At 42.2% G+C, this 19,938-nt stretch overlaps 1 protein-coding gene across 1 annotated transcript in view; it reads right to left on the bottom strand.

Moving 5' to 3' along the window:
• Nucleotides 1–19,938, bottom strand: part of MSRB3 (methionine sulfoxide reductase B3) — an 84,167-nt gene that overhangs the window by 62,454 nt on the left and 1,775 nt on the right. The gene's annotated exons all lie outside the window — the stretch shown is intronic.

Raw genomic sequence — 19,938 nt, 5'->3', positions numbered from 1 at the left:
AAAAAAAAATAGAAAAAAAAATGAGAACAAATTAAAACATCAAAAATGTTAAGATACATTCACAGAAAAAAAACCCCAATACTTAATATTTTATAAGACCACCACATGCGAACACAATTCTAAATGCACTTTTCTTAATACTTTTAACCCATTTATGCTACTCTACCCCCCCAACGTTTTGATACATATTACATAGTACTCAGTAAATTAATTTTATATGCTACAAAGTGAGAGGAACTGGGCATTTTTATAGGGTACATTCACAACAGCTGCTTTAGATAACCGAGACAACTTGGGGTAGCAACCTTCTCACAAGTGCAGAGGCACAAAGGAAAAAACCTTAGGATCTCAGCTAGATAGTAGGAATACAGCTTGGAACACCCAGGAATGCTGGGCAGATCAAACATGCAGGCTTTTGCTATTTATTTTACTTAAACCAAAATCACAATTCACAACGTTTCTGAATGGTGAATGCTGGAAACCAGTCATTGCTAAAAATTGTTCTTTTGATGACTTGTTTGAGGAATGTGACATTTTATTGTAATAAACTTGCCAGATACCTTAAAACCATGGCTTTTCAAGGGCAGGAAATAATCCATGTTGTAAACTGTTCATGAGATATATTTAAACAATCTTCYAGCCAGTTCAAATATAGCAAACAGAGAGATAGCAGTCACAAGATTTTATTTCAGGAGGGTTTAATGCACAAATACTAATTGTTTCATCCACCCAATGATGGGAAARAGGAAATGCAGCTGCTTTATAGCCAACCATGAATAGCCACAGCTCGCTTCAGAAGACTATGTGATGCGGGACGGGAGCCAATCCCCAACCAAAGCCGATCCAGAAACTCTCTGGGATTCTCGGAAGCAGAATCAGGCCCCAAGTGGCTGTGGAGGAGCAGTCTCCTGTGGACCTCCCAGCCTCCTCTCAGGCCCACTCTTTCTCTTTAGTCTGTGTCAGCTCAGGAGCCGTGGGAYGCAGCATCCTGCCATGGCCCACAGCAGGGGCTACCACAACAGAGGACAAACTGACCACGGTCTCGTCCTGAAGAACAACACTCTGACAGCAAGGCTGCTTGTAGAACACCCCAAAGAGGTGCAGATGCCTCATCTCTGATAACACTCAAAGTCAGGCTGGACGGGACTCTGAGCAACCTGATGTACTCTGCCCACTGCTGGGTATTGGACTAGTTGGCCTTTAGAGGTCTCTTCGARCCAAACAGTTCTATGATGATTCCATGATTATGTCAAGGACCCAGCCCACAGCCGTACCCATTAACCAAACCGGACTGGAGCGCATCCTGACGGACACCTGCCCATATTAACATGCCTCAACTCGCTCGTACCCAAACCAAACTCACTGCGAGACCCCCAATACGTTCGTGCTGCACGASGGCGGCGGGGCGGGGGCCGATGGGCGCTGCGGGTCGGGGAGCCCCTGAGAGCCATCACACACACACAAACGCGTCCCTGTCACAGCGGCAGCGGAGCAGCGTGAAAATCAGCGCCAAACTCTCCGGAGCAGAGCGCCCGGAGACCAGAGGGCTGCGCGCAGCCCCGCCGCAACCCCGCGCTGTCCCGCAGCCCCCGCCGCCGGCACTGCCCCGCAGCCCCCACAGTCCCCTCTGTCCCCGCAGTCCCCTCTGTCCCCTCTGTCCCCGCAGTCCCCTCTGTCCCCGCAGTCCCCTCTGTCCCCTCTGTCCCCGCAGTCCCCTCTGTCCCCGCAGTCCCCTCTGTCCCCTCTGTCCCCGCAGTCCCCTCTGTCCCCGCAGTCCCCTCTGTCCCCTCTGTCCCCGCAGTCCCCTCTGTCCCCGCAGTCCCCTCTGTCCCCTCTGTCCCCGCAGTCCCCTCTGTCCCCGCAGTCCCCGCAGCCCCTCCGGGCTCAGGCCGGCGCTGCGCTGTGGCAGCAGCGGCATCCAGCGCCCCCTGCCGGCGCGTGGCCCGCAGCGGCCCGTGCGAGTGGCGCCGCCTGGCGGTCGCTGCCCAACGCACTCCGGCGAGGGGCGGCACTGACAGCGCAGACCGACGCTGCCTCCTGCCCTCCTCCTCCTCCTCCTCTTCCCTCCCTCCTTCAGGTGCAAAAAGCTTAAAGCAAATTATCTGAAATTCCCGAGGAATATAATATAGATCCTGACCTCTTGAAAATGTTAAGTATTTCAGTGTTTGACAAAACTTCTTATATAAAATTTATTTAAAGTTATTTACATCTATTCATAAAGATTTGCAGGACATACAAGTCCTGAAAGTTCAGTAAAATATCACTGAGTATCCATAAAAGTACTTTATTCAGTTAAGCTATTTTATTCTTTTATTGTTGGTGCTTTGATAGTACTGGTGCTGTTTTTATTTACTCTGTACATTACAGCAATGCCCAGTAGTTCCAGTGGGAGGGGAGCTCCTGGTGCCAGGTACTGTAAGCACATAAACCCTGTTGCAGGAAGCTTACAGACCCTGGTAAGGATGGCTTGTGAAGAATCAGCAAAGAGAAGTGCAAAGTCAAACCCACTGCAATAAACGCATTTGGTTCGGAGGTGCTTTACCCCTGCCTGCCAGTTCCATGAGTACAAAGAACAGATTGAGGGAGAATGACAGTAATGTTGTGACAGGTTCATACCTTCCCTCTGCTCTTTCTGTGGTGCATGCAAACTTGGCCACCGTCTTTAGCTGGCTCAGGTGCCATGTTTATGTCTCTGACTTATTTAAGACAAATAACCAAAGCACAACAATAAACATGGGAAGAAGTCCAGAGAAGGGCAATGACAGTGGTGAAGTATCTGGAGCACAAGTCTGACGAGGTGATCCTGAGGGATCTCGGGCTGGTTAGCCTGGAGGAGGCTCAGAAGTGACCTTACCACTCTCAACTACCTGAAAGTAGATTGTAGCCAGGTGGGGGTCAGCCTCTTCACACGCAACTTACCAGCAGTATGAGAGGACATAGTCTTCAATTATGCCAGAGAAGGTTTAGGTTGGGCATTAGGAAGAATGTGTTCACAAAAAAGGTGATTAAAAATTGGAATGGGCTGCCCAGGGAGTGTCATGGTCTAGCTGGCAAGCTGGTGTTCAGACAAAGGTTAGACTCAACGATCTAAGAGGTCTTTTCCAACTAAATGATTCTGTGATTCTGTGAAAACACCATCCTGGAAATATCACTGCTGGTGGTTTAAATCCCCGTGTTATACATGCCTAGCCCTCTGCAAGTTAAGCAAAGCCCCCATGCTGGTCTGAGCCCCAAGGGAGCCCAGCCATACCGGCACAGCACCCCACCTTGCCATTGCCAGGGATGGGTGGCCTGGGGACAGCGATGCTAACACAGCTGTCACATGCCTGAGCCACAGTGAGTACTGCAGCGCTGCACTTCCACCACACAAACTTACCACCCCCCCATATCTTCATTGCAGCACTGCAATGTGCCACTTTCCTGTAAGGAAAGACACTACATGAAGAGGTCAGAGTAGAACTCACAGTCCAGGGAAGGGGATGATGCTTTTACACCTCACTTTTTGGTTTTGTTTTTGGTGGGTTGCCCTTTTTTTATACATGTGCTGCTCRCTGCACTGCCTGCAACACCCACAGGACACTTCTGGCTCCTCTGCAGTTGTCCCCTGGTGTCACCAGACCCCTTGGAGCCTCTTCACTGCACTTCACTCTTTAGTAAAGCACAACATGGATTTTCCATCTATCTGGCTCTCATAAGATGCACTCTATGCTCAGCAATAACTTGTAAATCATATAAATACAGATAATACAAACACAGCAGTAACTATGTCATTAGTTGTGTTTCAAAAGCAGTTTTCTAAGATATACATTGTAACTCCAAGGAAACCTTCCTTTCAGGATCCTAATGGTGTCATATATTAGAGAACTAGCAGCTCTCAAGAGCCTCTATATTGTCCACTGTGGACATTCAGAAAACTGAAGTTCAGCCCCAAAATGATTAGCTATAAAATAACATAGGTGGTCTGTCAAATTTGTCCTTCGGAAATTAAGAACTTTTTATTTACTCAGGTTATGTTTTTTCAATCTCTTTCTGCAACAAGAAATTTTTTTTGGGGGGAAGGACAACATGAGATATTAAATTTTGGTATTACCACATCTTGTTTTTAAGAGCAGTAAGGGAAGCTTCAAGGTCCTTGGGAGCTTGTAACACTATTCATTTAAWTTTTTCCATATTCAGTGTTATTCCTGACAACTCAGGACCAGAATTCCTAAAATTACATGAGAACCCCAGCTCGCACAAGAAAAAAAGTTTCATTTTAGCTCTTTATGAGTAAACTAAAAAAACATCCAGAAATTCTTAAGGGAAGAATCAGTGATTTTTTTTCTTGCCCCAATAATGAGACCTAAGTAGTGTGAGGCTTCTACTTTTTTTCCTATTTCCCTTCCCCCAGCCCCAAGTCTCTGGCCTCATTTGGAGGGCAGGAAACAATTAAGAGATAGGCACACACTAGTCAGAGAGCCAGGCTCCCAGGCTCTTGTCAGGAATTCCTATGTCACTGGAAAAAGCAAAGAACAAAACAATTGCCACACTGAAGAAAGCCAAACAATTAGAAGTTAGAAAACAGTAAAGGCCTGGGAGTCTACTATACTCAAGTGTTACATCAACAGTTTAGTTTTTATCAGTATTTGTGTCATAAAGTTTTTCACTCCAGCACTAAGTTTGAACAATTGTTTTGCAAAGCATTTACTTATTTATTTTGACACAAAGCAAACTATAACCAAATTTTGCCCTGACAAAACTTTGTGGAGTATTTTGTATACATATTTATTTTGGCTTTAACATTTGGATATTTATTTTTTTTATTTGGCTTTTGCTCACCTAACACTGCTGCCAGTCAGAGTTAGCAGACAGGACCAGCAGATCAAAYCTCAGGAGCTGCAGGAACAAAAGGTGCAGCCTAAAGAGAGAACCACATGAGCAAGTTTTCAGTAGATCATGTCTTTCTGTGCCTATACAATTATTTACTGCCTAGTCATTTTCCCATAACACAGTCTATGCTAACACCAAAGACCTTGGACTTTTCCTGCTCTCTGCATTGCCCTTGGTGGCTTTAAGGGACTTKACTGTATGCAGGTAATGTCTCGGATTTGTCATGATGTGTGCTACAGTGAGGGCAAAGGCAATGTTGAATAGCTTGTAAGAGATGTTTAATAAATCATCACAAAGCTTCCAGCTGTGGCAGGAGACTGTGGCAGGCAGGCAGGCAGTACAGGGGGCTGATGACTGCTGGTTATTTATGAGCAAAAGGAGGGAAGAGTTCCAGTTCCTACTCCAATCCAAGATCTCCAATCCTAAAACTAGCACCATTTGCAGWGCACAAAGTATTCTTATATACCTCACTACCTGGGGCTAAGCAATCTTTCTGTCCTAGCCTCCCAACAGCCTGTGAAAACCATGAGGAGGCACCCTTCAGCCCTCAAAAAAACACACAGGTGACTATGCTTCTGTGCTTCATAATTGCATTTTTAGACAATTGCATGTTTMAATGCACCATACTGTATTTGAAGCATTTGGCCCAAAATAGTAAAGGTAATTGACAAAAGCCTGGGAAAGGGTAATTTAGATTAGATATTAAGAAGACATTCTTCACTGTGAAAGTAGTGAGGCACTGCAACAGCTTGTCCAGAGAAGCAGTGAATGTCCCATCCCTGGAAGTGTTCAAGGCCRGGTTGGATGGGGCTCTGAGCAACCTGGTCTTTTGCAAGGTGTCTCYGCCCACAGGAGGGGTGTTGGAACCAGATATCTCAAAGGTCCCTCCCAACCCAAACCATTCTGCGATTCTATGAAATTTACCTTTAAAGAGAGATTTTAGGCTCTGGATTTTCATCTGCTTGTACGTCTATTGATAATGCAAACCAAGTGTCTTCAGAAGTTTGTGATTTGCTATTTACTATTAGAATACCTTTTACCTTGTAAAAGCTCACTGTCTGATGAGAATAAAATACTTTAACAGCTAGGATAATGATAAAGACAATTATGAGTTTAAGCTTTTCAAAAACTTATTGAACAGGCATAAAGCATTCTAAATGAAATTAATTGCATTAACCCTACAGGTCTACAGAAGTACTGTAGCATTTAACTTGCATGCTTGCCTGCATATACCGCCCGCCCCCCATACAATACTTGCTTCTCAATTACAGCCACAGAAATCTGAAGTATCAGACCTGAATTCCCACTTCACTTGTAAGACTCTCAATTAAAGCATGTTCTCCTTAGCTGTTTGTGCTGGAATGTGCGACCGAATGGCAATCCTGTCTACTTTTAGGAAGTTTACATTGTGCCCTGATAAAAGAGTTAATTACCGACATACCTCATAATATTTGAGTGTAACACCAGGAAGCTTTAAACTTGAAGTTAGTACTACCATTAGAAAGGAGCCTAAACAGTGCAGTTCAAAACCTTTTTGTTTTCTTTAATTTTACATATTCCCTTATACTGGATTTTGTTCTTAAACCCTTCCCAGAGCAACTGAAACTCAAATCTAAAAAACCTTCCTGCAAAACACACAGCCTGACACATAAGACATTTTCAAATATCAGTTTGGCTCAGTGTTTTAGGATACTGTCAGATCCAGGTGTTTTAATGGCCCTTACTTATAGGAATGATCATTTGCAAAGTAACCAGAGAAGTAATTAACTGGAGAATCTATTCAGTGCTTCATAAGATGACCCATACCGGTTATCCCTGCACCTGCAGAGCCAGCAGGGCTGGACRTGGCAGATGCCTGCCTGGGCACACCAAGCAATAAGCACACAATGGCTGCTCAAGCTCGAGGAGTGCACGGGGCCCTCCCCAGTCCCATGGCTTCCTCAATTTCCTCATGGTGCCCACAAGCCAGTCCTCCTTCTCCTGTGAAATGGGACTATCCTGTCCAGACTACTGATGTTACTGAGGTAACATTTGTCTAGTCTCTTCCTCTCCTTGAGGTCTCTTCTTTTTTGTGTCTCTTTGCAGTTTCACTTTGTCAGTTTCATCTGTTGTTCACAAGGSTCGCAGTGTCTGGTCTCTACATTAATGAAATCTCCTTCCATTTTACACCCCTCCCTATGGACCAAGTGAGAGTCCCTTGAGCTGGGAAGCTTCAGCAGCAATGCCTTCTATATTCCTCCTGTTAACAGCAGGAGTAGTGGAGGAAGAAGAAAAGTCTAAAGGTTGAGATCAGACAAAAAATCAGAGAAAAGCAGGGAAAGAGAATGAGCAGAAATGCTCACCTGCTCACACTGAGTTACACTCTGTGGTATACAATTGACAAGCAGMACCTTCTGGACTAATACCCTCCATATTTTATCCTTAGGCTGCATAGAGGTTCCCACTGAGGTGAATCAGAGATACTTTTATGAGTTCAACCTTTAGTCTGAGCTTTATTCCCCAGACTTCAGTCCTCCATCTGTGACAGATGAGATTTCCAAAACAGATTTCAGATTATCATACAGGCTAAAATTACTGTTTTTCCAATAAAATAATCATTAAARATCTTGGAAAATAAATGAGATTCTGAAACCTCTGCACAGAATTCAGCATCATTTCACTGATTCCAACTRTTGACAAAAATGCTACGTGAGGAGAGTCCATATGTCTGTGTTTCCATTTATATTAGAATGGTTATCCAGAATAGAAAACTTATTTATACTTATAAAATGAAAACACTTCATCTGAGCACAAAACAAAGATCTATATTTAATTTTCATCTAATTACCAGATTGAGCTAGCATTCCTGGCATCAGCTGCCTAAAATGGAAAACTCACGATCTCCCACAGGAATAACTCTTTCTGGATGCTGAACTGGCCACTGCATTGTTCCCCTCCTGCTATTGAAAAACCGGCTTGGCAACAACGAGGCTGGCGTGCTGGTGTGACTAAAGCCCGAGGGTATATCCAGGGGCCACATTAAAAAAGGCTGAGAAGTGAGAAGATAATCAAAACAAAGGAGTCTGAAGGCTGTACCCTCCCAGAAAGCAACAAGAGGAAAAGCACATTAAAGTCTCCCTGTTCGGCAATTGTTCCCATGGACAAGAAAACTTAGAGGCTGATTTCTCCTTATTTTACTACTAATATTTACACACAGCAAGGCAGTGGTACTGATCCCCTCTAAACAGCCAAAGGACATGGCCTGTGACAATGCAGAGGACATCCGTGCTACACTGAGTACAAGCAGAGGAGCGAGGCAATTATTTCTCCTTTAAGTAATACTGAAGTTGAGAGGGTCSTTGCTCAAGGGACTCTCACTTGGTCCATAGGGAGGGGTGTAAAATGGAAGGAGATTTCATTAATGTAGAGACAAGACACTGCGAGCCTTGTGAACAACAGATGAAACTGGCAAACTGAAACTGCAAAGAGACACAAAAAAGAAGAGACTTCGAGAGGAAGAGACTAGACAAATAAGGAGTCCCCGAGCCTGGGACRAGAGAGGATTCTTGGCTAAGGGCAGAAACCAGCGAGTCTCTCAGCCTTGCAAGTGCTCATGCATCTGTCATTTGCAGATTGTTTCCCAGTAGTTATGACTGGCAATACTTCCCAAAGGAAAGTAAATATAGGTCAATTGGGATTCCCCCCATACTCCTGCTCCTCCCAGATCTGATGCACTAAAATAGTGCTGAGCCGCACTTTCATTTTCCCTGACTYGGTAGCCTGCCAACATACAGCACATTCCTTTTACGGCAGCGAGTTTGTAACTACAGCACTCATAAACTATTCTTAAATGGGTCTTTTCCAAGATTCACGATCCTTTCAACATCTTGAAAAATTTCTCGTCTTTTCCATTCCAGGCAGTCTTCTCCAGCACAGTGGTAAAGATTTAATTGCCTCTGGTGCTCACATGATGAGATACAAGTGCTCTGGAAATAACCTTTTAATTTAACAGTTCCTACTGGCATGCCCAAAATCTTTTTGCGTTGCATACAAATAAAGGATTCATTCTCAGTACTAAAAAAAAAAAAAAAAAAAAAAAAAAAAAAAAAAAAAACAAAAAAAAAAAACAACAAAAACCACCAAACTAAAAAACTTCTGGGTTACTGCTGGGAATAGAACTATCCAAGGGGTACCCTAGCTTTCGAAGACATGAAACTCATTTTTGCTATCAGGTCGGTTTGAGTAGGTATGTCTTCCTCTCCACCACTATTTGCATTGTCCAGCTTACTAACATAACAGAGGTAACAAGCTTTCTATTCTGTCTATTTTTAATTTGGGACAAATCTCATACATCATTTACTAGAAGATTAAATACAACTTCCTTTTATAGCAATGAACAGAAGCCCTTCAACAGCAGTTTCTATTCTGCTTTTCTGAAACACCTTTGTACTAGCTTTTACTTCTCAATGAAAAAAAAAAAAAAGATTAATTTTGAATATTAAACAAATACATCATTTGGAATTGGCATTCTTTTAAATTGTGTTAGTACTCTGTAACTCAGCAGACGTCTTCCTCACCTTACAAAGCTAATTTGCCTGGGTAGAGATACACAACAGATTTGTGACATGAGCAGTTTCTCATAGGTAGAATGTCTCATAAACGGAGCAAAGAGAAACTCCAGCTAACTGGTATGACTTAACAGGACTTCCAACCAACATAAGAAAAAAGTCCACTCTTTTCAAAAGACCATCATCTCASTTGTTCCACAATAAGATGAGTGCAAACCAGCCCTGCAGTGGTTTGCTGGGTGTGCACTCTTGACCTGCAAGGCACAGACAGGCTTCGGGAAGGATGAAGGAAGTTGCCACTTCTGCTGCATGGAGAAGCTGAATTCTCAAATATCACAGAGCAGTTAAACTTGATGACCCTGTTTTATGAGGCACTGTAAGGAAATGTAGAAACGACACTTACTAGTCTACTGAAGGAGAGAGGTCCCTGAACACATCGGAACCAAAACAGTTGTGATTCCAGACATGGTTTTGCCRTTCAGTTTAATGAGTTCTCAGAGTAAAATCTATCAGGGAATAAAAACTCCCAACACTCCCTGAAACAGCAGGAAACTAAGGTATTCTCAATGGATGCCATGGAGTTATTACAGTGTACATAAGAAATTATCAACAAGCGATCAGTGGGTCTATTGCAGCAGATTTTTAAGATATTTTAAACTCTTTTAATTGAAAAGGTGGTTGGTGCTAATATCTATGTATATGTCTTCGCACATAATGTGCCTGTATACGCCCTGCACCCCACTTGAGAAATAAACTTCCAGTGCAAAAGACACATTTGTCTTTTGACAAACCATTTGAAAGCTGAATTATTTTCCTGTATTTGTATCATTTCCTACTTGAGAAAATATAATTTTTAGATCAGACTCTGAACCAGACCTGAGTATCTTGTATTTTGTAAAAAATGCTTTAAGTAAAGGGTTATAGAAGTTTATTATCATCTCTCTGTCAGGTACCATAACTTCATTTCGGATCAGTTCAGGTGGTGGTTTCTTTTTTTGTCATCCCAGCTGCTAGAAAGACACCATATCTTCCTGCCAATCTCTCCTCAGCAGCCTCCCTTACATGGAAATTTTCCACGTGGCTTCCTCTACAAACCAATACCGCTCCTCACCACCAAGCGGTGCCAGCTCCCTTTGATACAATCACACACCGCACAGCCCCGTGAATTGTCCTTCAAAGATCCTCAGCACACACAGGTCTACGCGTATGACAACAGAAAAAAAGCATCCTTTAAAAATGTACCTTTGATCACATAGATTGTGTCACGATGTATGCAGAGCAGCCTTATGAATATACAAGGAAATCTGAGCCTTTTATCCAGAAATATTTTTTAAAAATTATAGCATATGGAAGTTCGGATGCTGCATAAATTTAACAAAAAAAAAAAAAAAGAATGCCTGACACACTGCAATAGGAACATTTACCATCCAAAAACTACAGAATTTTTATGCAGTTGAAAAAAACCCCAAATATCTAATATAAAACAGAATAAAATACCATCAAGTAAAACAGAACTCCTAAGTCTTCTCTGGTCAAGGGTGTACTTTTATTTTTATGAATAGCAGTTAGATGACATTAAAACAAGTACGGAAAGTGTATAACTGAGGCTTAAAGTACAATCATATGAGAGAATGCTGAATGTCAATGACTGAAAAGTGAGAGAGCAAGGAAAACTATTTCTGTCGTAACAGCAATAAATTTATTCAAATATAAAGATCACTTGTTTTTAAACCACCACCCAATTTTTCTGCCATTTAAACCAGGATTATATGTACATCTACTTATATTTAGGTAATTACAGGGAGAAAAACATTTTTTCAAGACTCTCTTACAAGAGAAAATGTCATAGAGGCATAGAATCACAGAATGGTTTGGGTTGGAAGGGACTTTAAAGATCAGCTMGTCCCAACTCCTCTGCCACAAGCATGGACACCTTACAATAGACCAGGTTGCTTAAAGGCCCATCCAGCCCGGCTTCGAACACTTCCAGGGATGGGGCATCCACAGCTTCTCTGGGCAATCTGTTCCAGTGCCTCATCACCCTCAGTGTCACAAATTTCTCTCTAATATCTAATTGAAACCTACTCAATTTCAGTTTAAAGCCACTCCCCCTTGTCCGGTCACTCCAGGCCCCTGTGAAAGGTCCCTCTCCAGCTCTCTCAYAGCCCCTATCAGGGACTGGAAGGTGGTCTAAGGTCTCTCCGAAGCCTTTCCCCAGGCTGAACAACCCCAAGTCTCTCAGCCAGCCCTCACAGAAGAGGTGCTTCAACCTCTGAATACCTTCCAAAGACAAACTTTTTCAATGAAAAATATGATGTGGAATCCGTGTGAGCTGAATTGAGATTTTCATTCCAGTGCAGTTTAAAAATACACAAACATAGCACATAACTAGCTAAATATATTTACATTATCTGCACCTTTAGGCATCCTAAAGCCATTTTTCAAAYCTTAAACAGAAGAATTCTAGCAAAACGTATTACTTCAAAACCTGCTTCAACTATTTCCCTTCTCTTCAATTCTCTTTGAAGTGTCCAAAAAGCAGAGGCATCTCTTCTACCTCTTTTAATTGAATGAAAATATTTATCACACTTTACATTTAGTCAATCCATATTTCTCAGCCCTAAATGCATTCAAAAGGCATTCATCCTATGTCCCTCTAGCTGGACTTGCAATAACCATGCAAAACCTTATTTGCAGGGCAAATAGCACTTACCTTTGGACAAAAAAAAACCATAAATACTTTCTCCTGCTCTGTTAGAGCAGACTTACAGCAGTGCCAGGCCTGGCAGCAGCCACACAGGCRTGCATGGAACCCCCCCAGACCGTGCCGGTGCAGCTGGGGTGGGACTGGTCACAGGGTGACAATGCAGCCACCAGCTTTGTTCTCCTCTTCCCTCAGCCCTCGGCTACTTCCAAGGCTTTGCAACGCAGCTTTTCTCTGGATCAATATTCTAAGCTAAATGATGACGTTTTCTTTGCATAATCTGTCCCTAGAAGTGACATCTGTTCTACTTCCTTCAGCAGAGGCAGTGGCAGGCACCCGCAGGCAGCCCCCCTGCCGCAGCCTGCTGTCAGGAACTTCATCAAGCATTGCCCCAAAAGCAGTTTGTTTCTGTCCTACTTGGATTCGTGCTCCAAATAAAGAAAATCCTGCCCTTAAACGATCAGGCCCCCTCTTTTCTGTCTTAGTCCTGATATTTCACTCTATTCTGAGACATGAGAAATTCCTCAGCAACTCAGCCATGCCCCCAGAGCACCCTCYGACCCCAGCACAGGGCCATTCTCCTGTAGTTCACTTTAGCACACCTCAGTGAGAGCCTTCAGCATCCCTGATTAGGATAAAACAATAAAGGACATGACAGCTCTATGTCCACCTTATGTATTTCTGAATAATAATTACTGATTAGAATTCTGATGTATTTGCTCAGTATGTTATTTTTATAGCCTTGGTATATATGTACAGAAAGATTCACATTCTCTTACAGTTATCTACATATTGGAAATTCTATAYAGTTGCTAGGCAAAACAAATGAGAAAATTTATAAACCATAAGCTTTAATCAGTTGTGCCCATCGGCAAATGTCACACTTTGTAACCCAATACAAGGAAAACCAAACACACACATCAGATTATCAGGTTGGAAATAGGACTTTTTAAGAAACAGCAGAGGCAAATTGCCTGAAGTAGTTGCAGTGACTAATTTCAAACCTGAAATCTGTTTTGCAGATCTTGTTCTGCACAGAAATTGTCAATGGAGCTGCCAAAGCAATTTTTTTTTCTTCTTTTTTTAAGAGAAATCTTTATCAAAGATTTTCCATCTCATTCTTAGGAACTGAAGCTCAGGTACTTTAGATGCGTATATACAAGGTTATCAGAAATGAGGCACGCTAATGTTGATCACTATAATCCGGAACGATGGAGCTATCTCCTGTCCGCCTGAAACCTTTCCCTGATGTTGCTCTTCCTCTTCTGACAGATTAGGAAATTTATACTAAGTATTTGGGAAACAAGGTGGGACGATTGTCCAGAAAAGACTATGTACCTTGGAGGATTTTTTCAAGGTTTTTGCCTTTACAAAATGTCAAGAGGAAGATGGTCGTGTCCGTTTTTTTAAACAGAAGAAAAGACTGACTAGTGAATGACATGGCCATAAATCGATCTTCAACACACAGAAAGCTTTTGAAATTAAATACTAAAAAACCCATAAAATGGCAATGAAAATTAGAAAYCAGTAAGCCACCACAATGGGCTTGTCAAAATCTAACCTCCTAACTAACATACTTTCCTTCTTCAACTCTCCAGGCATAAGGAAACCAGCAAATCMAACAGACTTCAAACCCAAAATACTTTTAGCAATAGACAAAGCAAACTGGAAAAGCACCTTTCTTCTGCATTAAGGTCCTATATCACAGGTGCAGAGCTGCTTGAATAAACACTCATTCAGCACTTCTCCTACTGACCAGGGCCAAAAGTCAGCAAGTAGTCCTACTAAAACAGCAGAGACACAAACCTGCAAGGAGTGTAAACACTCTGAAGAGCTGAGCAGAACTCAAGATGGTCTTGATAAATTGGAGAAAAGGTCAAAAACCAGCACGATAAAATTCAACACGGCCAAGAACAAAGAATCATATTTGGACTTCAGAAGAAATCTTCAAATGCACAAAACAATCAAAAGTAAGAATACCAGACTAGCACAGAAGAAAAGGATGTCAAGGTTACAGTAACAATAAACAGAGCAAACAGTGTGAAACTACTTAAAAAAAAAAGAAGGTAAATAATAATCTGGAGTTTATTAAAAGGAGAAATATAACACATATTAGGAGAGACTGGGGAGGAAGTCCAGTCTGCTCAGTAGCAGTGAGGTATCAACTGGAATACTTCTGGTTTGTGGGGCAGGACAGAGACAATTGAGGAAATCCCAGAGGAGAAATAAAAGCAAAAAGAATGATTCAGAAATCCAAATCCCTGCAAAAAAATTCAAGCACTTGGCTTGTTTAGTCTACAAGAGTGTTTGTGGCGATGGGATAATGCTCTGAAAATCTTCCTCTTGTCTTAAATAGCATTACATCACTACACTATTACACTGTGTTTATTACTGCCACAGTCATTACTTGACTGTCAGTACAGCAAAATGTACAGGTCTGTAATTCTTATGTAACTGAGCAACAAAAAGGGCTTGTCTTCCCCCAGAGAKCTACTGTATTTCCCATCCTAAGACCTCATGGGAACACACCAGAGTCTTGTAAATAACTACTGTAGTCCTTCCCAGCATGGCTCAACAACTGCTACAATAAATTGGTACAAACCAGCACCTCTCTCAAGTTCAGAGGCAAGTACAAAGCTGCCTTGTGTTTTTGGATGAGGTAGCAGTTTAGAYACCCTCAGCATCTGGTGGGTCCCTTCCCCAGTGAGCACTAATTTGCTACACAAGTCAGTGGGGATCTTGTCCCTTTCATGAGCTTGCCTTTAAGTAGAAGCAGGAGCACACACAACACAAACACATACACAGACAAACTGGTTTCTCTCATGAAAACAGATGTTGAGGTGTGCTGTCAGTACAGTGTATTTAACCACCAACACTGATGAAACACTAAATTTAATTCTGAAAAAAAAAAAAAAAAAAAGAAAAAAAAAAACAGATATAGTCTACAAGTACACAGCAAGCAGTTTAATATTAAGGCTTTGACCAACAGGGCTGATTTTCCTTTTCTACAGCCATTCAAAAGCAGTGATGATCATGCTATAGAAATAATTTGTGGAGTTTCTGAATTTGCATTTCAGGGCTTCAGCGCTGTAACTTCACAATGCTGACTGATCCACCTCTACTTTTCTACCTGCCGCTGAGCTGGCAGCCAAAGCATCTGCTCCTGTCTTATTCCCAGCTCTCTCTCACACTTGTGCTATGGCTACTGACAGTGCTGCTGGTGTGCAGGAGTAGAAGCCTAATCAATCTGACCTGCAAGCCTGTTTCAGCATAGTGCAGACTGGATAAGTCTACTACTGAATCACTCATTAGTAAAAATTCAACTTGAACTGAGTCTAAGCTCTGACTGTTCATCACCAGGACACATTAGGAAGGTTTTATGTTTCATATCAAGCTTCCTTCCAGCAAGAGGATGGTGACAATCTGACTCAGGTGGCAAAGCCTACTTGTATATTTAACCATTTTTCTTAGCCAATTGAGCAACTTTATATCAAGCCAACGCTTGCTCTTGGAACCAGGAGCAGGAAAGCCAAGGCCAGACTCACTGTGATGCATGAACTGAAAGAGACATTCATAGGGCTCTCACCCACAAACCCACCTTGAAGGACCTCAAAGTGGTTAAAATCACCTACACTCTCTGTGCAGGCAGCTAAAATAACCTCACCTGTGCATTTCCCTGAGAACCATGCACCCGGGAACAGAGAGGAACAAGAACAGGGCAATCGGTCAGCCTGACGGAACACTTTGTGGGCTGTTTTCTTTTGGCAACGATTGGCACAGATCACTTCCCCAGGAAGTCCCTAAGGTTCCAAGTGTTGATTTTTTTTTCCATTTTTATTGTGTGGTGAGAGTGAAAGTGGTGGCACTTGGCAGCTACATTCCATCAGCACTATTGTTATTCCCTGGTAGTAGGGATTTGTTTTCCATCAGGTGAAACGCAAAGGCGTTGTCCCCTTTTGGAAGAGCACAGAGTTAAAGAGACCCGTGGGGAAATACTTCCAAATGACACGCACAACATTACTCTTAAAATTTCTTGGATGAGTAACACTTCTCAACAAAACAATGTGTTAGCACACTATGTACATTTTGCTAAATTGCTACCCACAGTTCAAAGAAATCATCAATCCTGATGCTCAGATGCTACTGAAAGGAAAAAGCAAACGGGGGAACCCTACAGAAATCCTGCCTTTAGACTTCATCTGTGCAACACTCAAATCTGAATCATGTTTAAATCCAACACTTCCTGTAAATAAAGAAGTACTTATACTATTAATGATTTTACAAAACAATGCTAAACTATACTTTAAGTCCACGAGGACAGCAAAACTGTGTTAGCACCTTATAAGTGTAAGTATTGTTCTTGCCTGTTTCGTGCTAGTATTGTTCAGTTCCTCAGATCTTAAAGTCTTTACTGCAAAAAGCCTCTTTATTCTCAGTTCCAGTTGCTAGATTGTGCGGTTTTCAGATAATGCTGATTTGAGGTTGCTAAATGAGAACCAGAAGGCTGGAGCTAAGAAGATAAATTAAAATTTCCAATTACCTCACCATAAATGGGGTTCCCAAAGAATTCTTCTACCCTATTTTCAGGCAAAAAATGCAGATCAGCATCTTCACAGATTAAAGACACAAAAATCCCTGTTTAAAAATACAATGACATTCTTCATCTTCTGGCAGAAGTTAATGCAATATGTGTTCCCTTCCTTTTCTTAAGTGGTTGGTTGAAAATCACTTTAAAAATATTGCTAGCTGGTTATACATTCACCAATTGCCACAGAGGAGGACTTAAATCTTCCGTTTCATGCCTTTTTTTTTTTTTAAGCTAGTACATATTAATAGCTCACCAAAAACCAAAGATCCTTCTGAAGGAAATGACGCCTCTGAAAAGATAACCATAAATCCCACCAAAGCAAGGTGAGTGAGGGAAGGGAAAGTTAACCTGTAGCYACTTCTTACTCTATGAGACACTAAAAGAAAATGCCCCAAAATTTCCCAGGTTTTTCAGTTTTCTATTTAAAAGACTTCTGTGTTGTGTGGAGAAAGTAACCTCGAAGTAACTCCATGTATGGACACGATTACTCCAGAGCAAGAAACACCCTATTTCCATCTAGCCTGATAGTTTTGTTCCAAAATAAGCATACCAGCTCCAGAGTTACTCAGGGAAAGATAAATCCACACCTGACTTTATTCTACAGTAATCCCTAATTACTACATCACAAACACACCAGGAATTTGTGGGTCTGTTTTCCTGGGGGTCTTTTGGCTAAGGAACCCTTAAACTAGAGCTAGAACAAGCTATAATTAGACTGATGTTTATCCCACTTTCCCATCAGCTAAAGCCTCCACAGCTTAAGTTCACACATAGCCTGGATGCTGCCCAAACTGCAGCTTTTAATGAAAAAGAAAACTAATAGAAAGGGGGAAAGAAGGTCATATTCCCTACCTATGACTAATATAATGCTGCATGTAGCTGAAGAGTTGCCCTGTAATGAGGACACACTCACTTGAATTATGCAGCACAACAAAGGTATCTCAAAATTGGACGGCTTTATCACATCACTGGYTTATAGCAACGCCAGTCAGATGCAGACAGGCAGACTTCTTAACCTTCTGTCTGAGAAGATTAAATCCTTAACAGAGTGTTTTCTTCTCTCACCGTTCTGACTCTTATTACTCCATCTTTTAAAATAAATAACAAAAGAACCGTTAACAATCCCAATCCTAATAGAGAAATTCCCTTTTCTAGTATTTCAAATGTAATAGGCTAGATCTCCAATGATACAGAAACAAGTATCAGCTTACAAAGCTGACAAAACATGAGTAGGTAAACAAGATCCTCCCATACCTTCATAAATAACAGGGCAAAGGACCAACTATCTCCCTCACGTGCAAGCTGCCCTTATTAAACAGTTGTAAGGAATTCTTATGGTATGTACAAACAAAAAAAATAAGAAATTCTTACAGTATGTACAAACATAAACACCTGAATTAACTAACCCCTGTGAGAACATGTAACTGCTACCACTTGGAAAAATGAGCAAGGTCATTCAGTCAAAAGGCTTTATTTTTGCCTAGGATCAACTGCTTTATATTGGCTTTGCTACCAAATATAGAAACATTACCCCTTCTACAAAGGCACTATTTTTAAAGACTCTGCTTTTGGGAGAAAAACAGAATTGTTTTTTCCTCCTAAAAGATCTTTCCAAATGTGTACTATAAAGATCCAAGGAACATCAGACAGGAAAAGGACCAACCAGCCACATTCTGGACTGAATTATCTATTATTTAACTCCATTAATTTTAGTGCTTTTAACAAATAAATGCAGACCATTATCTAAAAAAAATACAGTTTTAATCTCAGAATTCTAGGATTATTTAGTAACTCTGGTTAAGATGCTGACCATATTTAATTCCCTACATAAATTTTAAAAGACCGTTGAGAAATACTGTTCTAAAATAAGCAATGTCTAAAGTGAGGCAGGCGATTCTTTTAGAAACTATGAGCAAACGTCTGATTAAGATGACAAGCCGCATGGAAACTACTCCCAGAATCAGACTTAAAGGGCACTGTTACCAACCAAATTTGGCAGACAAGGAATCATGACGAACTGCAAAGGCACGCAGCAGCGTAATAAAAAGTTCGGAATCATCAGCAAATAAGACAGAAAGCACTTGTGTCTACTCAGCGAGGGCAAGAACATAAGCAGGACAAATTCTGAGCATGAAATTCTGGATTCAGATGAGTGGCACTGTGCCATAGTGGGAATGGAGACAGCTCTTCCCTTTACAGACCACTTGCCATAAGCAAGCCATATCAATAAGGCAAAGTATCTGGCTATTACAGATTTCTCATTCTGACATCTATCTGTCCAGAAAGTGTTTTAATAGTAGTAACAGAGAAAGAGCTAAAAGTATGACATATATAATGTCGGCTCTATACTTTCCTAAATGCTGTGTTTAGGGTCAGAACGCTTAGAGATTACCTTGCAGCATTCATCACTAGATAAGAGTTGACATCTGGCCTTATCTGTAGAAAACTACTGTTAGATTTGGTCTTTTTAATAGACAGTTATGTTTGTTTAAGATCACTGCACTTTCAGAAAGTCTTTATGCTAAGAGGGTGATGACTGGTAATTCAGCTCAAGCAGGAAAGACATCGTTTATAGCTGATTTGTCAAATTTTACAGGAAGCTTAACTGAATCTCATTTCTATTTTCAGGAATATTAAGATGCACCAAGTACAGTTACTTCAACTTGGGCAGGGGACAGTAAGAAATAAATGATACTTTATATTTTGCATCGATTTTATCTGTCAGAAAAGTAACACCAATCAAACCGAGGCAACAAACACACTGAGCTTCCCTGGAAAAGCACAACCACATTCTGAGATCATTTGTTAAGTTTAAGCTCCTTTTTTGACCCAGCGCTGCAGTTTACCGAGCTGGCGACCGCGGCTGAACTGAACTCATTACGCACTCAGTGCTGCTTCCCCGAGCCAGCTATTCCGCTATGCACCCCGTTTCAGAGTCAGGAGCTCCAGCTCCAGCGCAGGACACCGAGGGGCTGCGCCGCGCCTGTGGGTCCAGGAGCTGCGGCGGTCACAGGAACGGCACAGCCGGGATGCGGCCGGGATGCGGGGAYGGCGAGCGCTGTCAGGGGCTCGCTCCGTGACACCGAGAATGACCCGAGCGAGCCCGACCCCGGCCCCGCTCTCGGCCGCYAGCAGGGCCCGCGGGCTCCCCCTCGGCGCCGACTCGCTCCCCACCACTCCCGCTGCAGCCCCGGCAGGTGCGGCCCAGCCCGGCCCGGCCCCCCGCGCCG

This window comes from Malurus melanocephalus, unplaced genomic scaffold (genome assembly GCF_030028575.1).
Source record: "Malurus melanocephalus ecotype Western Australia unplaced genomic scaffold, MMel_1.1 scaffold_10, whole genome shotgun sequence".
Taxonomy (NCBI): domain Eukaryota; kingdom Metazoa; phylum Chordata; class Aves; order Passeriformes; family Maluridae; genus Malurus; species Malurus melanocephalus.
This window is presented reverse-complemented; position numbering and strand designations above follow the sequence as displayed.